General features: G+C 45.3%; 1 protein-coding gene across 1 annotated transcript in view; it reads right to left on the bottom strand.

Annotated features, from left to right (window-relative positions):
• Positions 1-9042, bottom strand: part of Smpd3 (sphingomyelin phosphodiesterase 3) — an 86193-nt gene extending 77151 nt beyond the window's left edge. The window contains exon 1 of the mRNA XM_029532458.1: positions 8892-9042. The gene's annotated coding sequence lies outside the window, so the exon portion shown is untranslated. The remainder of the gene's footprint in view (positions 1-8891) is intronic.
• Between the last annotated feature and the right edge of the window lie 254 nt (positions 9043-9296).

The raw sequence follows: 9296 nt of genomic DNA on the forward strand, positions 1-9296 counted from the left end.
ACTTGCTCTATAGTCCAATGTTCTTATTAATGTAATTTTCAGATATATATATTCCTTTCCTCCCTCCCTTCCCTAACACCTCTCTCTCTCCCTCCCTCCCTCCTTTCTTTCTTTCTTTCTTTCTTTCTTTCTTTCTTTCTTTCTTTCTTTCTTTCTTTCTTTCTTTCTTTCTTTTCCCTCTCTCCCTCCATCCCCCCTCTCTTTCTTTCTGTTTTTTTTCCCTTTTTAGATAGTTTCACACGTAGCTCACAGTAGAGGTATCACTGTAGATGAACTCATAGCCATCTCCATGTATCAAGTTCTGTGTTTACAGGTGTGGGCCACCACATTAGATTCAGGTGAATTTTCAGAAGACAAAATGGTTAAGGACATTAGCAAGTAGTGAATGGAGATGTATCTTGCTCCAGGGTGAAAGGACCTAGTTCTGGAGCTCTGGAATCAAGTTTTTTGTTTTGTTTCTTTGTTTGTTTGTTTGTTTTTTCCTGCCTGCTGCTTCTCCCTTCTTTTTAAAGCAAAACCATGGTGAACATGCCAGGATTTCAAGATAAATGTAATGGAGAGCAATGCCCATTTGCCACCGGTCTCATCATCTCAGAGAAAAACTTCATTGGACCAAAGAACATAAAATTAGGTAGTGTGTGTTTGAAGATACCAAGATCCTATGTTTCAGCACACATTCTCTGGTGAGCCTGTCCTCTCAGGCCTCTCAGAGACTAAGGATGGGGAATAAAGCAATGCAATTGTTGCAAAGGCCCTGGAGATTCTGAATAGAAGCCGCTCTAAGAACAAAGAGTTTGCCATCAAGAACAGCAGAAGTTTCACTCAGAAATAGCTACCACCGTGGAGTGCCTCTGTGCACCTGGCCTTCATTTATATTGTCCAATTTTCTCCTCAGCACATCTTCCAAGAGAGCTGCAACTATCTCCATTTTACAGAAGAGGAATCAAGACTCTTGCCAAGGCCAAGAGCAAAACGGAACAGCCTTGATCTTGGGTGTATTTGATTCCTGTCCAGGAATTTTCCCTCAGAGCACAAGGCTCTTATTCCCCTGAGGAACCCTAGAAGCCAAGAGAGTTAGAGTCATCTGGTACAGGCATCCTAATCATCCTCTTCCTCAACTCATTAACCGAAGTCAAGATACGTACATAATGTGGTTAGCTAATCTGTTTATTTACTGTGTGCTTGAAAATTTTCCTCAGCATCATCAGCCACCAGAAAACAGGGGCCAAATCTCAGGAACTCATGAGTTATATACTTGCAAATGTTCTCAATCTTGTTCTAATGACCAATAAATCTTGTTTGATCTATCTGAAAAATCTCCTGCTCGCTTTTCTCCTGTTGTTCCTGGTTTTTAATATTCTATATGTCTCCATTATCAACAACAGTTAATACTTAGTTCATGCTAACTGTAGACCAGAACTTACTGTTCTAAGTAATTTAATTCATAATCAAGGAAGCAGGCTGTTAGTCCCTAATTTTATAAATGAGGATACAGAAGTTTAAGGACACATAGCCGAAATGATAGTCAGGATTCAAACTCAGCCCAACTGGTTATAGAAATTACTTTGCTAAATATCCATTTATAAGGAAAATTTCCCTCCCATAATTAGCATAGCACTAATCCAGTACAAATATAACACAGCAATAAATATAATTAATACATAATTATATTCACATGTATACACACAAATATATAGATAGATATAAAGTTTTACAGTGCTGAGCACTGAACCCAGACTGAACTATATGCCAACACTCAAATATATAGTTATAATTTAAAAAATGTAGGGGGTTGGAGAGATGACTCAGAGGGTTAGAGCACTGACTGCTCTTCCAGAGGTCCTGAGTTCAATTTCCAGCAACCACATGGTGGCTCACAATTATCTGTAATGGGATCTGATGTCCTCTTCTGGTGTGTGTCTGAAGACAGCTACAGTGTACTCATATACATAAAATAAAATTTAGATTTACTTACTTTTAGTTTATGTGTATTAATGTTTTGCCTGCATGCATGTATGGTTGACTCCCCTGAAACTGGGTTACAGGTGGTCATGAGCCACCATGTGGGTGCTGGGAATCAAACCTGAGTCCTCTGCAAAAGCAACAAGTGCGCTTAATTGTTGAGCCATCTCTTCTAAAAGTTACATTTGAAGAAGTAAAAAGAAGTCAAGTAGAATTAATTTTTATAGTATCTTTTATTTAATTCAATATATCAAAATATTTCAAACTGGACACGACCCGTTCAGTATCCAGCCAATGGTTACCATTGAATGACACAGATAAAAGCAGACTTTCTATATTTTCTATCTTTTTTTTTCCTGTTTCAACTTTAAATTTGGGTTTTGCTTTAAAATTGGATCAAATAAGGCTATGCTGATGGAAATATGCACTTTGGATAATTTGATGAACAGAGCAGTAGTTTAATACCATGGGAAAAAATATGTATTAAGCCGGGCGTGGTGGCTCATGCCTTTAATCCCAGCATTTGGGAGGCAGAGGCAGGTGGATTTCTGAGTTCGAGGCCAGCCTGGTCTACAAAGTGAGTTCCAGGACAGCCAGAGCTATACAGAGAAGCCCTGTCTCGAAAAACCAAAAAAAAAAAATATGTATTAGTTATCAAGAAACGTGTGTTTTAAGACCCATCTTTGCCACCAACCAGGGGATGTGGTCAGAGAATCCTTCAAATTCCTTTAGCTTCTGTCTTCATGATAAAGCAACAGGATAGTTTATGATACTTAAACTTACTTCCCATCTTTACAATGTCCTGCTTATAACAATACTCTTTTGAGGAGTTCAGCATCTGCATCCACTCAATGTTTCTTTATGTCTGGACTTGTGCCAAGTTGGGGGTTGGGTTCCATGAGCACAGAAAAGTACCTAGTACATTACAGGCAGAGAAATATTCATATTCATAGAATGATTATATACCTCATCTTCCTTGGAGGGAGCTTTGAGTTACCAGAATAATTATAATAGTCTTAGGAATTAATTATATTTGTTTCCTTTTTTATATTGGATAAAAGTCTTCATAGTATATGCTTTCTGGAGGATATGCCTGGGATTTAAAAGTGTTTCCTGATTCTGTTAGCAAAGAGGACGGTGCTCAGTCCTAGGCATGGCTGCCCGGAGACTTCCACAAATGGCTCCTTATTACATGCTGTTCTGATGCTGCGGAGAACTAAGACTCTAAATAAGAAAACAATCAAATCTGTCTGTGGTCCTATGAATCAGAGCAGACCCAGATGGGAAGCCAAATCTGTGGCCTCCAAATGCCCTCAGGAACCACATTTCATGTCAGAGCTCTGTAAAGCCCCAGCATGTAGCGAAAAGGAATCACTTAGAAATGGGATGGAGACCTAGCTTGATGAAAAGCATTTTATTAAGAGAATACGCCTGCTACTTCTGAGTGATATGCAATTCAAAGCCTAGGGAGAAGAGAAAAGACAGGTCTACTCCCTTTTACCCACTTTAAACATCTAACGCGATAGCTACTAAATGGAGAGTTCCTGGGCACAAGGCCCTATGTGTGTAGAAAGATGGGGGCAGTTGAAACTGCCATCCTAAGAAAACCAGAGCATGTGGCAGGCATTTCACCATTCCAAGCTGCCCATTTCCATGAGTCTTGCAGCCACATATGAAGGCAGAACATGGGCTGTGATGGTGTGAGAACAGGAACATGGTGTTTCCCCATGACTAGCTGAGTAAGGTCCACAACAGTGAGAATTTTTATGTAGGTGTTAAGAACTTTGATGTGAAAATCCGAGAATGGGAATAGATGAAAGGAGTCTCCTAACAATATCCCTCAGCTCTGAATGCACTTGGTGTTTAAAAAAAAAAACAAAAACCCCAGCAAATATGCTCTTTTCCCCTCTTTCCTTTCTTAAAAAAAAAAAAAAATCCACTTTACTGCTAACCAGACTTAAATTCCTGTGAAAATTTTCCATCCTAGAAAGAAAGCCTTGCATTGTTACACTGTCTTCTTTGGTAACCAGGTTCAAGCAACAAACCTTACCAGAATAAGATAAAAAATTGGCCACATACTTGCTGAACTGGAAAGTACTCTGTGGCTTGTGTTTGAATGTTAGTTCATCCCTAACTTCATTCCTCTACATTTAGAGATTTCTTTACATAGGACAGTCTAATACGTCAATTTTTGCTTCTGCAGTAGGAAAAAAGATAGATTGGGGGTTTAATAGAACCGATGGAACCTAAACTCTGCCTTTTCTGTGTGACCTCGGGTAAGCCCCTTTGCTCTTAAAGCTTTGTTTATCTTGAAAGTGGGAATAACACCAGCACCTACCTCATAGGACTGTCAGGATTAAATGCACTCTTGCATGCAAACAGCCTGATTTAGAAAATTTATTATTAGCTTGTAATTCTTTAAATAGTGATTGCTGATGGGCTTATTAAAAAAAAAAAAAAGATGCAGCGAAAACGTTTACATCTCTGTTTTCTCCCATTCTCTTCTGTGATCAACATTAGGGAAATCCCCTAAGAGGCTGTGGCCCTAGTCCTTCCTCTTGCAGCTGGCAGGCAGAGGCCTGTATTCCAGAACCTTGGATAGATCCAAGCCTTCCCTGCTCAGCCAGTCTGCTCCTCAGGAGCTGCTAGTTGGAGAAGGAGCTACCCCAACCTGGCACACTGTTTTCCCGGAAAGGCTGTGTTAAAGCAGAGATGCTCCCACCATGAATGTGGCCACGTGCGTGCACATTGACACTGTCATTCATGCTCAGTCCTTCAACATGGCTTACCTGACCTCCTGCATATTTTTAAGGAGCCTCTTTACAGCAAGCCATAACTCTACCCGCAAGATTTTCAAACTTAAGAGTCCTTTACTTCTTTCCTATGAGTTTCAAGAATTTCTTGAACCCCCAAAGAACAAAACACCACCCACATCTTCCTGTTATCTGCAGATACTTAATTTCTTGTACAAAGGTATTGCTGTTTGTTTTGTTTCTCTGTGTAGCTCTAGCTGTCTTGGAACTCACACTGTAGACCAAGTTGGCCTCAAAAAACAGAGATCTGGCCTGGAGAGATGGCTCAGTGAGTAAGAGCACTGACTACTCTTCCAAAGGTTCTGAGTTCAAATCCCAGCAACCACATGGTGGCTCACATCCATAATGAGATCTGAGGCCCTCTTCTGGGATGTCTGAAGACAGCTACAGTGTACTTACATATAATAAATAAATAAATCTTAAAACAAAACAAAACAGAGATCCACTTGTCCCTTCTTCCCAGGAATTAAAGGCATGGGTTGCCATTGCCCAACTGGATTGAACATTCTTGGTTAACCTTAAGTGAAAGCAATAACGCATAAGCATGAGGAGATGTTTTACAAGACAGAGATTCAGGTAAGAAACATAAAATAATGTTATCACCTTGGGTGATGCTAAACACTCTTCTCTGATAGGGATAATCAGGTGGTTCAGTTTATGAGGTGATTTTAGCTTTTCACTTGCCAATGCAGAACATAACACACTATATGCAGTCACCTTCTGAACAGGCGAGGAAGAAATTAAGTCCTATTTTTACTTTATGATACTGAGTCACATAGTTCGATGCAAATCACATGGATGCCAAAGTAAGAACAATGCCAGGTATTTAAATACCTCCTTCCCTCTGAGGAGCTCTAACAATTTTGTGACAGTGTGAGATCCTTTCAGAGCGACTCCAGAAGAGACACATGTCTCCAGTTGGGCAGTTTAGGACTGAGCATGTCTCTACCATCTCCCCAACTCCAGTCCTTAGGAAGAGCCAGGCCTCGGGAGCTTTTTGTTTAGTAATTCCAAATGTCTGAAGTGTCTAAGCCACAATGTCAGGGAGGAAAATAAGGCTTGGTTCTAAAAATGTTACTGGCTGCTTTAATAATGAGGAAGAGGCAGAGATAAAAAGTGGAATATGAGAGGAAGGGAAGAGTGAAGAAAGGTAAGGGAGAGAGCCTAGAAAGGTAACAGAACTTCTCTGAACTTGATCATTAGAGGCCGGAAGGGCTATATGAGCAGAGCTGGTAGAGTTATAGGGCTATTACGATCACAACTGGAGACAATGTCCTAATAGATGGTTTTGCTGCCCTTTCTCAACTGTAGGCTTCAGATCCACTTTTCCATGTGGCCGAAGACGGCAGTAGTTTTACTTCTTGATATCATCTGAGAGAAGCCTAGACAAGAGCGGTATCTTGCAGAAGGAAGGTGCCTCAGTGAGAAAGTGCTTACTTAATAGGCATCCGGGTCCTGTTTTCCATCCTCAGCACCATGAGACAAACACAAAACAAGGAAATCGACTCCAAAGGTAGACAGGAAATTCGCTCCAACAGAAAGGTGTGTGGTTCAATGATGTCCACAGCAACTCAGAGCCTCTCTACACTACACTACAGGGGAGTAGTGGTTGTCAATTGTGCTTTGGCTTGATTCCTTCCAGCAGAGGTCACTGTGGATGCTGGCAGTGGACACTTTAGGGAAAAGAACCAGGTAGGCTTGGCCGACTGGTGTTTCCACTGCCTGGTTCTTTCACAGTCCATAATCTATCCCCTTAATTTATGTGAAGGAGATTATCTTAAAGCGACCTGAAAAACTTTGGCATAAAAGCCATGGTGGTAGGGAAACTTGGGTCAGTGGGTGGGACTGATAAGGCTGAGAGAGCTGGGTTCGTCTTCGAGGAATATTAAGACAGAGTCTCATTATATAGTTCAGGCTGACCTCTAACTCGTGGCAATCCTTCTGCCTCAACCTTTCAAGTGCTGGGATTATAAGCATGTGACTGCCATGCCTGGCTTATACCTGGTGTTTCTGAGTCTCCATTTGTGACCGATTACTGGTAATAGCCCTGTAGCTCTACTAGCTCTGCTCATATACCCCTTCCAGCCTCTATTGACAGACTTCCCAAATTTTACTTGGCAGCCAGTGGTTGTGACAGGTAGATTTTGGTCATTAGGGCAGCCCCCTACAGCATGATAAGGTGCTCCAGGGAATGAGGACTGATGAAGATGTCAGGGTCAGATTTGGGTGCCCAAAGGGCTGAAGAGGGTGCCACATTCTTGTGAAGTTTCACTGACTGGAATATAGCCAGTCCTTCAGTTGGACCTGAGGAGATTTAAAGCTGCCTTCATCCTGAAGGCACCCATTTGGACCTTAGGTCAGCAACTGTGACTTGAGAGTTAAAAGGGTAACTGTCTCGCTACCTTCTACATCTAAGTTTAGTTCCTCTTCCTCCTCCTTCTTCCCACCCCTCCCCCAGCCATATGCATAGGCTCACCACAGCAAGGCACACGCGTGAATACTGGAGCATGGACAGACACATTCTTCCAGTCACATTTTCACTCACGCTCTGTCCCACACACCATTATCAATAAAATCACATCTAGCCACAAAACCAAATTTGTCCTAATATAACTGATAGGGCATGAGGTTGAATGGGTTTAGTCAGCATGCTTCTTCAGATTCCCCTCAAATGCAAGGTAGAGTCCCTGGTCATCCCTGTCTTCGTGGTCACAAGTCCTGCCTCTAGTAATCATCGATCCCATCGCATTCTTGGGGCAGGATTGGCAGTGGGGTTGGAGGGTGGGGACAGAGAAGAGTGTATGGCACAGGACCCAGCACAGCACAGCCACCTCCTCCCTCGGGATTTTCCATCCCGGCTCGCGCGGGCCCGCGAGGAGCGAGCGCGCTTTGTCTCTCTCTCTCTCTCTCTCTCTCTCTCTCTCTCTCTCTCTCTCTCTCTCTCTTCTCCTAGCACGTTTCCGTGGAAGCTACCCGTGCCGCGCCCGAAGCCCCCCTTCCTCAGCCGCGCCCCTCGCGCAGTCCAGCCCTGCACGCCTGCCAGTGCCGCGACCGCCGCTTTGTCCTCCCGTGGATGCCTGGGCAGAGCGCGAAAGCCGGGCACCTGAGAGCAACCGCTGCACGCCGGGCACCAGATCCCGGCGTCCAGATCTGGAGCGCGCTCGGCATGCAGCGGAGCATCCCTCCAGGATCCGCGATCGCGGAGGAAGTCGCCTGGAGCTGCGGGCTGCTGGAGAGGGAGACCACTGGGCACCTTTCCCTCAGGTGCCCATCTAGACTCTTAGCCGTGGTGCTGGAGCTCTAATTCCCGGGGTGTGGCGGGGTAAGAGAGATGATCTCCACTCTGTACTGCCTGGGACCTGGATCTAGGTGGAGAGGGCCTGGGAAATAAGACCCAGGTAGGGAGGGGTACCTCAGACTCTTACTTCTACCTACCTCCCACACCCAGGCTATTCAGACCTTAGGTGTGGCTCCATCACAGAAGACCCAAGCATCCATCAGTGCTTGGAGCAGGGTGGGGAGGAGTCCTGCAGCCCTTCACTTTCTCCATTCCTCAAAAACAAATATCCCACAAAGAACCCAACTGTGAGCAAGTGGTAAGGGGAGGGCCTGGGTTTATCGATTTCCTAGGATGCAAAGGAGGGCAAAGGTCTCCCTAACAACTCGAAACCTAGGAGAGTCTACGAGGAGGGGGAGTCTCATCAATCACATCCCAATCCCTGTTTGCAGCCTCGAGCCGCTGGGGGTGTTGTAAGGAAGGGTCCCTCTATTTCCAAACCTCTCATCCCAGAACAGTCCCTCCATCCTCAACAACCCAAGCAGCCTCGACTCCAGGGGCAGGAAAAGGGAGACTCCAAGCCTTTTTCATGCTCTCCTACGAGAGACCGGAGAGGGTCTTCCAGCCCTCATCCTTTACACTCAAGAAGCTCTTTCACCATACGACAAAACCCAGGCGAGGTTGATCCGACCTCAGGCCCTGGGCCACGAAGAAGAGGCCCGCAGTCAGTCCCTCCAGCTCCACGGACAGATGGTGTTAAGTGCGGCGAGGACACGTCCCATCAACTCCCCAGGCCCCCCTCTCCTCAATAAAACAAAAGCAAGTCCTATAGCACCTACCTTAGGTGGCGCACAGGAGGGCGCTCGGCGCGGGGCAGCGCACGCGGCGCCTCCCAGCTCCTCGCGACCGGGGCTTCCCAGAGACGGCTCCCGCGGCGGCGATGGTTGCAGCGACCGCGGCTCTGGCATCCGGAGCCTCCCTCGGACTCAGCACCTGGAGCGGCGAACAGCTCCGCGCCTCATTCCGCTGACCCCGCCTCCCGCGAGCTGCTCTGACCAATGGAGACGCAGGATCCGCCCAGGAGGTTGCCCATTGGGAGGTTCCGGTCCCTCCGTTGGGACCTCGCCCCCAGAGACCGCCCGAGTGTTTGCTCTGCCTGCTGGAACATGTAGTCTCTTAGGGCCGTGGAGTGGGCTCGTGCCGCGGGCTTGTAAGCAAATGGACTACATTTCCCAGAGTGCATG

This window comes from Mus pahari, chromosome 20 (assembly GCF_900095145.1).
Source record: "Mus pahari chromosome 20, PAHARI_EIJ_v1.1, whole genome shotgun sequence".
NCBI classification, from domain to species: Eukaryota; Metazoa; Chordata; class Mammalia; order Rodentia; family Muridae; genus Mus; species Mus pahari.